We start from the raw sequence: 17,724 nt of genomic DNA, 5'->3' as shown, positions 1-17,724 counted from the left end.
AAGGAAGTTTATTTTATCTTGTGATGAATGTCAAAGGGTTGGTAATATCTCCAGACGCAATGAAATGCCTATGAATTATACTCTTGTTATTGAGCCATTCGATTGTTGGGGATTTGACTTCATGGGACCTTTTCCCTCTTCAGAAGGTAACACTCATATACTTGTTGTTGTTGATTATGTTACTAAATGGGTGGAAGCTATACCTACGAAAAGTGCTGATGGTGAGACCTCTTTAAGAATGTTGTTAGACATTATTTTTCCTAGATTTGGAGTTCCTAGATATATTATGACAGATGGAGGTTCTCATTTTATTCATGGTGGTTTTAGAAAAACTCTTGCTAAATATGGTATTAATCATAGAATTGCTTCCGCTCATCATCCTCAAACTAGTGGGCAAGTAGAACTATCAAATAGAGAAATTAAATCTATCTTGCAAAAGGCTGTTAATAAAACTAGAAAGAATTGGGCTAGTAAATTGAAGGAAGCACTATGGGCTTATAGAACTGCTTATAAAAACCCCATGGGAATGTCACCTTATAAAATGGTTTATGGAAAAGCTTGTCATTTACCTTTAGAACTAGAGCACAAAGCTTATTGGGCTGTTAGAGAACTAAACAAAGATCCTAAACTAGCCGGTGATAAGAGGTTGTTGCAATTAAGTTCTCTAGATGAATGGAGAAGTGAAGCTTATGAAAATGCTAAACTCTTTAAAGAGAAAGTTAAGAAATGGCATGATAGAAGGATTATCAAAAGAGAGTTTAATATTGGGGATAAAGTCCTATTGTATCGGTCTCGTCTCAGATTCTTTGCAGGGAAATTACTCTCGAAATGGGAAGGATCATATGTTGTTGAGGAGGTGTATCGTTCAGGAGCAATTAAAATTAGTTCCCTCCAAGGCAATGCCACGCAAGTGGTGAATGGACAAAGACTCAAGCATTATATCTCAGGTGATTCTTATAATGTGGATGTTGATGTTATTCGAGTGGAAACACCAGAGGCTTTCATCAAAGGTCAAATTGACAGTCCGCCAGAACTCGACTTTGAATAGGTAACAGTACAGGTAATAAAAAGTTCGCGATTTGCTTTCCGAACAATGTTTTTGCTGTTTTTGGAAAATATGAAAAATTACGAGATCGAAACGGAGTGGAGGAGACGCACGAGGGCGTGCCCCCATAGGCCGGCGCGGCCAGGCCTTGGCCCGCGCCGCCCTATGAGCTGGCCGCCTCGTCGCCCCTTTCCGAATCTGGTTCGACCTGGTACTTTCCGTTTGTCATAAAAATTCCTGCTATATAATCCCCCGGACCCCTGGAGGTCCGTATATCGTTTTCTCGACGTGTTTTGTTTCGAGCTGTTTCTGTCAGGATCTATTTTCAATCTAGGAGAACCATGGCCTCCGACAACAAGGGCAAAGGGCCTTCGAAGGAAGAAGTGAAAAGGGTGTCGTTAAAACAAGAGCAACAAGCTGTTGGGAGTAAGCAAATCTTGGTGGGATCTGTTGACACTCGACGTTCTTTCTCTCATAACTTGCAGGGACCCTTACCACCTGCTCTTGGCCTCGACTCTTTCCCTGTGCTGGAAGAAGCTCTACAGACTACCGATGAGCTTTGTGGTCAATATCGGGCTCTAAGAAGAGAAGTGGAGATACTCCAGGAGGAGAATTATCGACTCCGTAGAATGCTGGAATATTACTCGATACCCATCACAAGGTCGCCACCGCCAACTTCAGATAACAATGAATCTCTTCGAGTCTTAGTGCAGAATTGCCAAGCTGAGAAACTGAAGCTGAAGGAGATCTGTAAGAAGCGCGGGAGGAATTCATCACCACCATCGCCGAAGGAGTAATTCATCATCGGTATTGGCATCCCCTTGGTTTGTTCCAAGCTTGGGGGAGTGCCGCGGTATCACATCATCACTACCTTTTACTTTTTACTATCAAGTAGTGTCATATCATGAGTAGGAAAGTTATCATATAAGATGGGTTGCAGTGTGGAAGTATCTCTCCTTTAGTTGGTTGTCTATGTATCCCTTGGTGTGAGTTATCGTTATGAAATATTAGTGAGAAGTCTTATCATTTACATATTGCACACCTTATTTTAGTTTGCAATTTCTATTATATGATTGATCTTGATTTTAGTATTGGTACCACTTTGGGAGCATTGAGTAAATCTATTTGGTTTTGGCAAACTTAGCATTGGTCAATAGCAACAACACCTTGAGGTTTAAGTAGAAAAGAGAAATATATATAGTTGTTTCATTGTCTTCCTTTCTTGTTAGCTCATAGCTTATTATTCTGAAGTTAAAATTGTTTGTGCTTACAAGAAAGATGCATGATTGTTTCTATCACATGTATATTCGTTTGTTTCCCTCAACTTTTGTGCTTGCTAATTAACCTTGCTAGCCAAAGACCTGTACTGAGAGGGAATGCCTCTCGTGCATCCAAACCTCAACCCAAACCTATGCCATTTGTGTCCACCATATCTACCTACTACATGGTATTTCTCTGCCATTCCAAAGTAAATTGCTTGAGTGCTACCTTTAAAATTTATATCCTTTATCTCTGCAATATATAGCTCATGGGACAAATAGCTTAAAAACTATCGTGGTGAAGAATATGTACTTATGTGTCTTATTTCTTAGTAAGTTGCTTGTTGAGCGGTAACCATGTTTTCTGGGGACGCCATCAACTCTTACCTTTGTTGAATATCATGTGAGTTGCTATGCATGTTCGTCTTGTCTGAAGTAAGGGCGGTTTTCACAATCAAGTGGTTTGAGTATGCATACTGTTAGAGAAGAACATTGGGCCACTAACTAAAGCCATGATTCATGGTGGAAGTTTCAGTATGGACAGCTAATCCTCAATCTCTTGTGAGAATAATAATTGTTGTTGAATGCTTATGCATTAAAGAGGAGTCCATTATCTGTTGTCTATGTTGTCCCGGTATGGATGTCTAAGTTGAGAATAATCAAAAGCGAGAAATCCAATGCGAGCTTTCTCCTTAGACCTTTGTACAGGCGGCATAGAGGTACCCCTTTGTGACACTTGGTTGAAACATATGCTATGCAATGATAATCTATGTTAATGCAAGCTAATTAGGACAAGATGCGAGCACTATTAGTATACTATGCATGAGGCTTGCAACTTATAAGATGTCTTATACATAACACATATGCTTTATTACTACCGTTGACAAAATTGTTTCTTGTTTTCAAAATGAAAAGCTCTAGCACAAAAATAGTAATCCATGCTTCCCTCTGCGAAGGGTCTGTCTCTTACTTTATGTTGAGTCAGTAAACCTATCCCCCTCCATCTTAAGCAAGCATTTGAGTTGCGGTGATCAAACCATTATATTGTGATTTACTTCATCATGTCTTTTACTCTTCCTTGTTTAGTACAAGTTTTATCTGAATGAATATAGCTTTGAAAGTTATCAATGATTACTATGATTGAGTATGCAAGTTTACCATAAGCTTTAATATGAAAGCGCTGCTCCATAGATAAGTATAATCTGTTAACTGTTCTCTGACCATGAACAAAGTTTGCCATCACCAACTATGATTTCTTATGCACCTTTATTTGTGATTACCTTATACTTGTTTCAAGTTGAGTTATATGAGGAAGTTGTTCACTAGAATGTCTTGTGTGAATGAATATGATGCTTCTTGTCCATATTTGATTTATCGACTCTTCACTCCATAAACATGTGGTCCTGTTTACCGAGTTCAGTTTCGCTTGGGGACAAGCGAAGTCTAAGCTTGGGGGGAGTTGATACGTCCAATTTGCATCACTATTTTATATCATAATTTGCTGTTATTCATTGATATATTTCATATTTGGAAATGATACTTATGTTATTTCATCTATTTTGCATGTTTCATGATTATTTGGGGATCGCGCACCGGAGCCAGGATTCTGCTGGAAAAAGCACCGTCAGAATGCAATATTTCGGAAGATCAACAGTTGACGGAAATTATACGAAAAATCCTATTTTTCCAGATGACGAAGGGAGCCAGAAGGGGGAGCCGAGGGGACCCGAGGTGGGCCCACCTCATAGGCCAGCGCGGCCCAAGGCCTGGCCGCGCCGCCCTGTGAGGAGGGGGCCCACAGCCCTCTCTCGCCTCCTTTTCTTCGCGTACGTCTTCGTCCCGAAAACCTAAGCTCCAGAGGGTACATCGCGAAGAGCCACAGCCGCCTCTGCGGGGCGGAGAACACCAGAGAGAAAAGAGCTCTCCGGCGGGCAGGAATCCGCCGGGGAAATTCCCTCCCGGAGGGGGAAATCGACGCCATCGTCACCGTCATCGAGCTGGACATCATCTCCATCACCATCGTCATCATCTCCATCATCATCACCGCCATCTCCACCGCTGCACCTCGTCACCGATGTAACAATTCGGGTTGGATCTTGATTGTTTGATAGGGGAAACTCTCCCAGTGTTGATTTCTACTTGTTATTGATGCTATTGAGTGAAACCATTGAACCAAGGTTTATGTTCAGATTGTTATTCATCATCATATCACCTCTGATCATGTTCCATATGATGTCTCGTGAGTAGTTCGTTTAGTTCTTGAGGACATGGGTGAAGTCTAAATGTTAGTAGTGAATTATGGTTGAGTAATATTCAATGTTATGATATTTAAGTTGTGGTGTTATTCTTCTAGTGGTGTCGTGTGAACATCGACTACACGACACTTCACCTTTATGGGCCTAGGGGAATGCATCTTGTACTCGTTTGCCAATTGCGGGGTTGCCGGAGTGACAGAAACCTGAGCCCCCGTTGGTATATCGATGCAGGAGGGATAGTGATGTCTACGGGTGCTTCTATTCTTGTAGACAGTGTTGGGCCTCCAAGAGCAGAGGTTTGTAGAACAGCAGCAAGTTTCCCTTAAGTGGATCACCCAAGGTTTATCGAACTCAGGGAGGAAGAGGTCAAAGATATCCCTCTCATGCAACCCTGCAACCACAAAGCAAGAAGTCTCTTGTGTCCCCAACACACCTAATAGGTGCACTAGTTCGGCGAAGAGATAGTGAAATACAAGTGGTATGAATGAATATGAGCAGTAGTACGGCGCCAGAAAAGTGCTTGCTGGCGTGCAGTTGATGGTAGTAATATTGCAGGAAGTAAACATGTAACAGAACAGTAAACAAGCAGCGATAGCGGTATTTAGGAACAAGGCCTAGGGATCATACTTTCACTAGTGGACACTCTCAACATTGATCACATAACAAAATAAATAGATAGATGCTAGACTCTACACCCTCTTGTTGGATGATGAACACCACTAACTGTGTAGGATTACACGAACCCTCAATGCCGGAGTTAACAAGCTCCACAATATTCAATGTTCATATTTAAATAACCTTAGAGTGCATAACAGATCAACATAACCAAACCAAGTACTAACATAGCATGCACACTGTCACCTTCACACTACGAAAGGAGGAATAGATCACATCAATACTATCATAGCAATAGTTAACTTCATAATCTACAAGAGATCACAATCATAGCCTATGCCAAGTAATACACGATGCACACACTGTCACCTTTACACCGTGCAGGAGGAATAAACTACTTTAATAACATCACTAGAGTAGCACACAGATAAATTGTGATACAAAACACATTGCAATCATAAAGAGATATAAATAAGCACTTCACTATGCCATTCATAACAGTGAATAAGTATTCTGTGAAATATAGCCTAAGAGACCCACACGGTGCACACACTGTCACCTTTACACACGTGGGACAAGGAGTCTCCGGAGATCACATAAGTAAAATCCACTTGACTAGCATAATGACATCTAGATTACAAGCATCATCATATGAATATCAATCATGTAAAGCAGCTCATGAGATTATTGTATTGAAGCACATAGGAGAGAGATTAACCACATAGCTACCGGTACAGCCCCGAGCCTCGATGGAGAACTACTCCCTCCTCATGGGAGACAGCAGCGTTGATGAAGATGGTGGTGGTGTTGATGGAGAAGCCTTCCGGGGGCACTTCCCCGTCCCGGCGGCGTGCCAGAACAGAGACTCCTGTCCCCAAGATCTTGGCTTCGCGATGGCGGCGGCTCTGGAAGGTTTTCTCTGGTTTCGTCGAACGTGATAGGGTTTTCGCGACGGAGGCTTTAAGTAGGCGGAAGGGCAAGGTCGGTGGAGTCACGAGGGACCCACACAACAGGGCGGCGCGGGCCCTAGCCTGGCCGCGCCGCCTTAGTGTGGCGCCACCTCATGGCCCCACTTCGTATCTCCCCCGGTCTTCTGGAAGCTTCGTGTGAAAATAGGACCCTGGGCGTTGATTTCGTCCAATTCCGAGAATATTTCCTTACTAGGATTTCTGAAACCAAAAACAGCAGAAAACAGGAACTGGCACTTCGGCATCTCGTCAATAGGTTAGTTCCGGAAAACGCATAATAATGACATAAAGTATGCATAAAACATGTAGATATCATCAATAATGTGGCATGGAACATAAGAAATTATCGATACGTCGGAGACATATCAGCATCCCCAAGCTTAGTTCATGCTCGCCCCGAGCAGGTAAACGATAACAAAGATAATTTCTGGAGTGACATGCCATCATAACCTTGATCATACTATTGTAAGCATATGTAATGAATGCAGCGATCAAAACAATGGTAATGACATGAGTAAACAAATGAATCATAAAGCAAATACTTTTCATGAATAGTACTTTCAAGACAAGCATCAATAAGTCTTGCATAAGAGTTAACTCATAAAGCAATAAATCAAAGTAAAGGTATTGAAGCAACACAAAGGAAGATTAAGTTTCAGCGGTTGCTTTCAACTTATAACATGTATATCTCATGGATAGTTGTCAATGCAAAGTAATATAACAAGTGCAATATGCAAGTATGTAGGAATCAATGCACAGTTCACACAAGTGTTTGCTTCTTGAGATGGAGAGAAATAGGTGAACTGACTCAACATAAAAGGTAAAAGAATGGCCCTTCGCAGAGGGAAGCATCGATTGCTATATTTGTGCTAGAGCTTTTATTTTGAAAACATGAAACAATTTTGTCAACGGTAGTAATAAAGCATATGTATCATGTAAATTATATCTTACAAGTTGCAAGCCTCATGCATAGTGTACTAATAGTGCCCGCACCTTGTCCTAATTAGCTTGGGTTAACACTGATCATCATTGCATAAAATATGTTTCAACCAAGTGTCACAAAGGGGTACCTCTATGCCGCCTGTACAAGGGTCTAAGGAGAAAGTTCGCATTGGATTTCTCGCTTTTGATCATTCTTCAACTTAGACACCCATACCGGGACAACATAGACAACAGATAATGGACTCCTCTTTTAATGCTTAAGCATTCAACAACAGTTAATATTCTCATAAGAGATTGAGGTTTTATGTCCAAACTGAAACTTCCACCATGATTCATGGCTTTAGTTAGCGGCCCAATGTTCTTCTCTAACAGTATGCATACTCAAACCATTTGATTGTGAAAACCGCCCTTACTTCAGACAAGACGAACATGCATAGCAACTCACATGATATTCAACAAAGAGTTGATGGCGTCCCCAGGAACATGGTTATCGCTCAACAAACAACTTAATAAGAGATAAAGTGCATAAGTACATATTCAATACCACAATAGTTTTTAAGGCTATTTTGTCCCATGAGCTATATATTGCAAAGGCGAATGATGGAATTTTAAAGGTAGCACTCAAGCAATTTACTTTGGAATGGCGGAGAAATACCATGTAGTAGGTAGGTATGGTGGACACAAATGGCATAGTGGTTGGCTCAAGGATTTTGGATGCATGAGAAGTATTCCCTCTCGATACAAGGCTTAGGCTAGCAAGGTTATTTGAAATAAACACAAGGATGAACCGGTGCAGCAAAACTCACATAAAAGACATATTGTAAACATTATAAGACTCTACACCGTCTTCCTTGTTGTTCAAACTCTTTACTAGAAATTATCTAGACCTTAGAGAGACCAATTATGCAAACCAAATTTTAGCAAGCTCTATGTATTTCTTCATTAATAGGTGCAAAGTATATGATGCAAGAGCTTAAACATGAGCACAACAATTGGCAAGTATCAAATTATCCAAGACATTTTACCAATTACTACATGTAGCATTTTCCGTTTCCAACCATATAACAATTAACGAAGCAGTTTCAACCTTCGCAATGAACATTAAGAATAAAGCTAAGAACACTTGTGTTCATATGCAACAGCGGAGCGTGTCTCTCTCCCACACAAGCATGTATTTATTCAGAGAATGAAAATAACAAAACGAAAATAAAAGCACACAGACGCTCCAAGTAAAGTACATAAGATGTGACCGAATAAAAATATAGTTTCAAGAGAAGGAACCTGATAAATTTGTCGATGAAGAAGGGGATGCCTTCGGCATCCCCAAGCTTAGACGCTTGGGTCTTCTTAAAATATGCAGGGATGAACCACGGGGGTATCCCCAAGCTTAGACTTTTCACTCTTCTTGATCATAGTATATCATCCTCCTCTCTTGACCCTTGAAAACTTCCTCCACACCAAACTCGAAACAAACTCATTAGAGGGTTAGTGCATAATCAAAAATTCACATGTTCAGAGGTGACACAATCATTCTTAACACTTCTGGACATTGCCCAAAGCTACTGGAAGTCAATGGAACAAAGAAATCCATCCAACACAGCAAAAGAGGCAATGCGAAATAAAAGGCAGAATCTGTCAAAACAGAACAGTCCGTAAAGACGAATTTTAAAGTGGCACCAGACTTGCTCAGATGAAAATGCCCAAATTGAATGAAAGTTGCGTACATATCTGAGGATCACGCACGTAAATTGGCAGATTTTTCTAAGTTACCTACAGAGAATTCTGCCCAGGTTCGTGGCAGACAGAAATCTGTTTCTGCGCAATAATCCAAATCTAGTATCAACCTTGCTATCAAAGACTTTACTTGGCACAACAATGCAATAAAATAAAGATAAGGAGAGGTTTCTACAGTAGTAACAACTTCCAAGACTCAAATATAAAACAAAGTACTGTAGTAAAAAAACACATGGGTTATCTCCCAAGAAGTTCTTTCTTTATAGCCATTAAGATGGGCTCAGTAATTTTAATGATGCACTCGCAAGAAATAAGAGTTGAAGCAAAAGAGAGCATCAAAAAGCAAATTCAAAACACATTTAAGCCTAACATGCTTCCTATGAAAAGGAATCTTGTACACAAATGAATTCATGAAGAACAAAGTGACAAGCATAAGAGGATAAAACACGAGTAACTTCAAGATTCTCAACATAAAGAGGGGAAACTTAATATTATTAAGATGCATATAACCATGTTTCCATTTCTCATAATAACTTTCAGTAGCAACATGAGCAAACTCACCAATATAACTATCACATAAAGCATTCTTATCATGAGTCTCATGCATAAAATTATTACTCTCCACATAAGCATAATCAATTTTATTAGTAATAGTGGGAGCAAATTCAACAAAGTAGCTATCATTATTATTCTCATCATCAAATATAGGAGGCATATTGTAATCATAATCAAATTTATCCTCCATAACAGGCGGTACTAAAAGACCAATATCATTATAATCATCATAAATAGGAGGCAAAGTATCATCAAAGTAAATTTTCTCCTCAATGCTTGGGGGACTAAAAATATCATGCTCATCAAAGCCAGCTTCCCCAAGCTTAGAATTTTCCATATCATTAGCAACAATGGTGTTCAAAGCGTTCATACTAATATGTTCCATAGGTTTTTTAATTTTCGCATCAAACCATCCATGTCTTAAATCAGGAAATAGAATAAGAACTCATTGTTGTCCATTATGCCTAACTAGTGTAAACAAGAAACAAAAAGATGCAATTGCAGGATCTAAAGGAAATAGCTTCGAGCAAACACACAACGGCAACAGAAAAGTACTTATTACCTAGGACCGGAGTATGAGTGCCTTTTACCTTTCCTCCCCGGCAACGGCGCCAGAAAATAGCTTGATGTCTACGGGTGCTTCTATTCTTGTAGACAGTGTTGGGCCTCCAAGAGCAGAGGTTTGTAGAACAGCAGCAAGTTTTCCTTAAGTGGATCACCCAAGGTTTATCGAACTCAGGGAGGAAGAGTTCAAAGATATCCCTCTCATGCAACCCTGCAACCACAAATCAAGAAGTCTCTTGTGTCCCCAACACACCTAATAGGTGCACTAGTTCGGCGAAGAGATAGTGAAATACAAGTGGTATGAATGAATATGAGCAGTAGTACGGCGCCAGAAAAGTGCTTGCTGGCGTGCAGTTGATGGTAGTAATATTGCAGGAAGTAAACATGTAACAGAACAGTAAACAAGCAGCGATAGCAGTATTTAGGAACAAGGCCTAGGGATCATACTTTCACTAGTGGACACTCTCAACATTGATCACATAACAGAATAAATAGATAGATGCTAGACTCTACACCCTCTTGTTGGATGATGAACACCACTAACTGTGTAGGATTACACGAACCCTCAATGCCGGAGTTAACAAGCTCCACAATATTCAATGTTCATATTTAAATAACCTTAGAGTGCATAACAGATCAACATAACCAAACCAAGTACTAACATAGCATGCACACTGTCACCTTCACACTACGAAAGGAGGAATAGATCACATCAATACTATCATAGCAATAGTTAACTTCATAATCTACAAGAGATCACAATCATATCCTACGCCAAGTACTACACGATGCACACACTATCACCATTACACCGTGCAGGAGGAATAAACTACTTTAATAACATCACTAGAGTAGCACACAGATAAATTGTGATACAACACACATTGCAATCATAAAGAGATATAAATAAGCACTTCACTATGCCATTCATAACAGTGAATAAGTATTCTGTGAAATATAGCCTAAGAGACCCACACGGTGCACACACTGTCACCTTTACACACGTGGGACAAGGAGTCTCCGGAGATCACATAAGTAAAATCCACTTGACTAGCATAATGACATCTAGATTACAAGCATCATCATATGAATCTCAATCATGTAAAGCAGCTCATGAGATTATTGTATTGAAGCACATAGGAGAGAGATTAACCACATAGCTACCGGTACAGCCCCGAGCCTCGATGGAGAACTACTCCCTCCTCATGGGAGACAACAGCGTTGATGAAGATGGTGGTGGTGTTGATGGAGAAGCCTTCCGGGGGCACTTCCCCGTCCCGGCGGCGTGCCGGAACAGAGACTCCTGTCCCCCAGATCTTGGCTTCGCGATGGCGGCGGCTCTGGAAGGTTTTCTCTGGTTTCGTCGAACGTGATAGGGTTTTCGCGACGGAGGCTTTAAGTAGGTGGAAGGGCAAGGTCGGTGGAGTCACGAGGGACCCACACAACAGGGCGGTGCGGGCCCTAGCCTGGCCGCGCCGCCTTAGTGTGGCGCCACCTCGTGGCCCCACTTCGTATCTCCTCCGGTCTTCTGGAAGCTTCGTGTGAAAATAGGACCCTGGGCGTTGATTTCGTCCAATTCCGAGAATATTTCCTTACTAGGATTTCTGAAACCAAAAACAGCAGAAAACAGGAACTGGCACTTCGGCATCTCGTCAATAGGTTAGTTCCGGAAAACGCATAATAATGACATAAAGTATGCATAAAACATGTAGATATCATCAATAATGTGGCATGGAACATAAGAAATTATCGATACGTCGGAGACGTATCAGATAGCAGGATCTCAGAGTTTAAGGCTGTGGTTAGATTTATCTTAATTACTTTCTTGTAGTTGCGGATGCTTGCAAGGGGTATAATCACAAGTATGTATTAGTCCTAGGAAGGGCGGTACATTAGCATATGTTCACCCACACAACACTTATCAAAACAATGAAGATTAATCAGCTGTATGTAGCGAAAGCACTAGACTAAATTCCCGTGTGTCCTCAAGAACGTTTGGTCATTATAAGTAAACAAACCGGCTTGTCCTTTGTGCTAAAAAGGATTGGGCCACTCGCTGCAATTATTACTCTCGCACTTTACTTACTCGTACTTTATTCATCTGTTACATCAAAACCCCCTGAATACTTGTCTGTGAGCATTTACAGTGAATCCTTCATCGAAACTGCTTGTCAACACCTTCTGCTCCTCGTTGGGATCGACATTCTTACTTATCGAAGATACTACGATACACCCCCTATACTTGTGGGTCATCAGTTCTCTTCCTTTGTGCTACATATACTCTTGTTTGATAATGAACACCATTCGTTGTGTAGGGCTACAAGAGCACCTCAATGCCGGAGTTAACAAGCTCCACAACATTCGATATTCATGTTTAAGTAACCTTTAGAGCATAATAGATCTTTGCAATTTAAACCAAGTACTAACATAGAATACACACTGTCACCTTTACACTATGAAGGGGGAATAAATCACATCAATACTATCATAGTAATAATTAACTCCATAACCTACAAGAGATTATGATCATAACCTACGCCAAGTACTACACGATGCACACACTGTCACCATTACATCGTGAAGGAGGAATAGACTACTTTAATAACATCACAAGAGTAGCACATAGATGATATTCAACTAGATCACAAAGCTCATGATCACATAAAGATCACATGGGAGAGAGAGATGAACCACATAGCTACCGGTACAGCCCTTAGCCTCGATGGAGAACTACTCCCTCCTCATGGGAGACAGCAGCAGTGATGAAGATGGCGGTGGTGTCGATGGAGAAGCCTTCCGGGGGCACTTCCCCGTCCCGGCGGCGTGCCGGAACAGAGACTCCTGTCCCCCAGATCTTGGCTTCGCGATGGCGGCGGCTCTGGAAGGTTTCTCGTACCGTGGCTTTTCCGTCTCGTGTTTTAGGTCAGGGACCTTTATATAGGCGAAGAGGCGGCGTCAGAAGGTCAACGAGGCGACGACACAACAGGGGGGCGCGGGCCCCCCCTTGGCCGCGCCGGCCTACTGTTTGGTGGGCCTGTGGCCCCCCTCTGGCGGCTCTCGGGTGTTCTGGAAGCTTCATGCAATCCTAAGATGCTGGGCGTTGATTTCGTCCGATTCCGAGAATATTTCCTTACTAGGATTTCTGAAACCAAAAACAATGAAACAGAAGCTGGCCCTTCGGCATCTCGTCAATAGGTTAGTTCCGGAAAACGCATAAATATGACATAAAGTATGCATAAAACATGTAGATATCATCAATAATGTGGCATGGAACATAAGAAATTATCGATACGTTGGAGACGTATCAGTGGGGAGGTGAGTATTTCCTTCAACCCCTGAAGTGCTGCGTCTGCTGCGTCGTCCTAGGCAAATTTGTCTGTTTTCTTCAGCAGCTTGTACAAAGGTAATGCCTTCTCACCAAGACGGCTAACAAACCTACTGATTGCTGCGACACAACCAGTTAGTCGTTGCACATCTTTGAGACAAGTTGGCCTTTTGATACACATGATTGCCTTGATTTTTTCCGGGTTAACCTCAATGACTCTGTGAGAGACTATGAATACAAGGAGTTTTTCGGCTGGAACGCCAAAGACGCACTTCAGCGGATTCAACATCATCTTGTACCGACGGAGATTCTCAAAGGTTTCTGTGAGGTCGCTGATCAAGTCCGATCCTTTCTGGGTCATGACCGCGATGTCGTCAACGTAAGCGTGCATGTTCCGGCCAATTTGGTCCTTCAGGCACCGCTGCATCGTACGGTGGCACCTGCATTTTTCAAACCAAAGGGCATGGTGACATAGCAGTAAGTGCCAAAGGGGGTGATGAATGAGGTCGCCTTTTGGTCGGACTTCTTCATCCGGATCTGATGATACCCGGAATATGCGTCAAGAAAACACAGAAGTTCCACCCCTGCCGTCGAATCAATGACTTGGTCAATGCGTGGCAAAGGGAACGGATCCTTCGGACAATGCTTGTTCAAGCCGGAGTAGTCGATGCACATTCTTAGTATTTCAGTGTTCTTTTTGGGTACAAGGACGGGATTTGCGACCCAATCAGTATGGATAACTTCTACTACAAAACCTGCCTCTAGTAACTTAGCTAGTTCCATTCCTATGGCGCGGCTCTTCTTATCTCCAAAGCGTCGCATAGCTTGCTTCACCGGTTTAGCCCCTGGATTTATGTTGAGGTAGTGCTCGGCGAGTTCCCTAGGTACTTCGGACATGTCAGAAGGTTGCCATGCGAAGATATCCATGTTAGCGCGGAGGAACTCGACGAGCGCGTCTTCCTATTTGGGGTCCATGTTGGCTCCGACTGAAACCTGCTTGGAGCCGTCTCCTACGATGAGGTCGTGCTTCTTGGTTTCTATCGCGGCCTTGAACGAGGTTTTCTGCTCGGAGATCTGCTTCTTGGTGGTCTGCATATCAGTTGGATCCACCGCGGCTCTGTAGCCTTGCAGCTCCTCTCCAGATATCACAGACTCTGCGAAGGCGGCTTCGCCTAACTCGCATTCATGAGCCTTCTTGTAGTCTTCGGATACGGTAATCATACTTTTTGGACCCGGAATCTTGAGCTTGTTGTAGATGTAGCACGCTCTTGCGTGAAACTTGTGGTAGGTGGACCTGCCGAAGATGACGTGGTAGGAGCTCTTGAAGGGCACGACCTCAAACGTGATCATCTCTTGGCGAAAGTTATTTGCGTCGCCAAAGGCCACGGGAAGTCTGATGCTGCCCAAGGAATTTGCCTTTTTTACCCGGAACCACACCGTGGAATTCGGTGGTGCTGTGCTTGAGCTGTTCCTTGGTAAGGTTCATCCGCTCCAAAGATTCTAGGTACATGATGTTCAGGCTGGCTCCGCCGTCCATGAGGCACTTGGAGAAATCATACCCGTCGATGCGGGGACTTACAACCAAGGCATAGCACTCTTTCGGAATGACAGTAGGATGATCCTTCCTATCAAACGTACACGGAATTTCCGACCACCTGACATACTGCGGCACAGCGGGAACTGTGGCGTTCAGGATCCGGAGTACTGATTTGCTTGCACGGAATGTTGGAGTTCCAAGGAAGGTGTGGTACGCACCCGCACTTTTTTTATCGAAGGGGTTGGGTTTAGCTGCGGATCCGGCTTTGGGATCCGGCGAAGCATCATCCTCATCCATCGCCTCGGAACTGTCTTCCTCCTTGTCCTTGTTCTTGCCCTTGCCTCCTTTGCCACGTGGGCGGTGCTTCCGGGCTCGCTTGTATCCTGCTTCCGGGTCAGATTTGAGATCGTTGACCCACTTGCAGTTGCGGTTGGTGTGAGTGGACTTCCCTGTAGCTGGATCCAGATGGGCCAGGCAGGGCATGTCTCTGTACTCTTCATAAGTTTGGGGGGCGCGGGTTCTGGCAGCGGTGACCTTGTCACCACGCTGCTGGCCCCTTCCAGCTCCACCTCCGCGGCCGCGGCCTCTTCCGCCTCCTTGACCTCCGCGTTGGAAGGCCATGGCGATCAAGTCGGATCCGCCACTCCTTTGGTCATCAGGAGGATTTTTCCGCTTGGTGCCGCTGCTGCTACCGTTATCACGGTTCTTCTTTTGGTGATGCAGGGGGATTGCTGTAGCTGCTAGATCTCCGCCTGCGTCATCATCGGCGGCAGTATGATCGCTGGCGATGGTGATCATGTCATCCAATGTCAGTTTATTTGCATTGACAAGCAGGTTAGCTTGTGCCGCAGTAGTCCTCCTCGCTGCAAGCCACCGATAAAGGCGTGCATTGCTATGCGGTTATCGACGTTTTCGCACTCGTTCCTGGTTTGCAACCATCGGGTGAGGATACTCCTTGATGTTTCGCCCTTCTTCTGGATACATGCCTGAAGGTCGCTTGTCGTGGCAGGTCTCTTGTAGGTGCCTCTGAAGTGTTTCTCGAAGGCATTCTTCAGGTCAAACCAGCAAAAGATGGAGTTCTTCTCGAGGTCACTGAGCCAGATCCGGGCTGGACCTACGAGGTACAACTGAAGCATGCGGCAGGCTATATTAGGGGTTCCTCCGGCAAAGGTTACTGCATTATAGTAATCCTCAATCCAGGTATCCGGCCTTTCCGTGCCATCATAATTCTTCAGGTTTCCGGGTAGCTTGAGGTTCATCCTTGGCTTTGGTTCCTCTCGAATCATCCTGCCGAAGCACTTCGGGCCAATGTAATCAGTTTTGTACGCATTGAGGCATTCTCGGGCATCACGTGGGCCGCCGTCCGGGGTTTTTGAGCGGGAGAGAGATCTCCGGCCGCTGCCTCCGCCTCCGCCACTTGGTGGTGGTGAAGGAGATCTGCGAGGGGGCCTGTGAGATTTTTTGCTTCCGCCCTCGGGTTCCCGGTGGTCTTCCCACGGCTCGCTCCGGCTCCGGTGGCTACTTTCACCTTGGTGATAGTCTCCTCCGTCGTTCCGGCTTCAGCGGGGCTCAGGCTCACGTTCCGCGTTCCGGCTCCTCCTGGGCTCAGGCTCGCGATCGTTGTTCCGGCTCCTTCTGGGCTCGGGGTCACGATCGTTGTTTTGGTTCCAACGTGGTTACGGCGTACGCTCCCTGGTTCTCGGCGGCGGCATGTCGCGGATGTTGATTCCACTGGCCCCATGGGGCCTGGTGTTTCCGACTGGACTGCGGCGGCGAGGAGGCGGGGGATGCGGGTACCCGTTAGGCGGAGGTGACGGGTTCCGGTACTTGTTCCTACCAGCGTACATTGCATCCTTTCTCTTCTTTGGATCTGACGGAGGCGTCTTTGATGGTATGGGGATCGGATTTGGGTGCTCCCTGTTTTTTCTTCTGCGCTCCGAGGATCCGGTGCGCGATTCATCATCGGGATGGCGATTGACGCGGGCATCCTTCTGCGCGGTAGAGATACAGTGATTCGGATTGGATTCCAACCTGCGCGAAGTATATGCCTTGCTTTGCTGTTTCATTGCTGACGCAACGAGCGTACGAACATAGTCGATGTCAATCTCCTCGTCCTTCTTTTTCAAGATCTCCGCAGCCTTTTTCATGTTGTCCTTTGGGGTTGCAAGCGGCTGTTGCTCAGTGGGGGCCGCGAAAGTGATCTTGCGAGGGGGTATAGCTTCCCGCCTGATTTGATCGACCTCCTGCTGAAGCTCGGTGACCTTGTCCTTCCAGTGCTGTTGGAGCTTCTTGACTTTTGCGAGTTGTTGGTCAACCTCCAGCTCTCGTTGTTGGAAACCTTCCACGAACTGCGCGGCTTCGTTCCTTTCATCCAGAATTGCTGCTGCGGTTCGAGCGATTTTCTGGGCTGTTGCCAACATCTCTTGCCTCTTGGCTTCTAGAGCCTCCGGGTCTACAGCTTCCTCGGGAGTTATTGGTTTGTTGAGGATCGCCGAGTGTGCTATTGCGTCGATGCCTGCCTGGGCAACCAACTCTTCTGGGGACAGGATTTCCTGACGTGGTCGTTCCCGCGATATCGGAGTACCTGCATGGGATGGCTGTGGGTCGGAGGTGGTGTGCTCGTCTGCCGATTCCTGCTGATCCAATGCTGCTAAGGTTGCGAGAACCTGCTTTGGCTGGGCGGAATCTACTTCCGGCTGCTCACCGTATCCGAATTCCTTCACCTTGCGATCGAACTCGTTAGTATCCATGGAGGGGGTATCCCCGGAAATTGGGCTGAGGTTGCCCAGGATTGAATCTTCACCCGGATCGTTGCTTTCTTCGATAGCTTCTTGCTGATCCGGAGCAACGTTATTTTCCGGTTCCTCAACCTGCACGGGGTCAGCTCCGACTATCTGAGGAGCGGCTCCGGCGGTATGGGCTATG

At 44.5% G+C, this 17,724-nt stretch overlaps 1 pseudogene; it reads right to left on the bottom strand.

Moving 5' to 3' along the window:
* The window catches only part of LOC139832596 (uncharacterized), a 98,535-nt pseudogene that overhangs the window by 79,404 nt on the left and 1,407 nt on the right, over window positions 1–17,724 (bottom strand).

Source organism: Lolium perenne, chromosome 6, assembly GCF_019359855.2.
Source record: "Lolium perenne isolate Kyuss_39 chromosome 6, Kyuss_2.0, whole genome shotgun sequence".
In the NCBI taxonomy this organism is placed as follows: domain Eukaryota; kingdom Viridiplantae; phylum Streptophyta; class Magnoliopsida; order Poales; family Poaceae; genus Lolium; species Lolium perenne.
The sequence above is the reverse complement of the archived record's forward strand: the minus strand, read 5'-3'. Positions and strand labels throughout refer to the sequence as shown.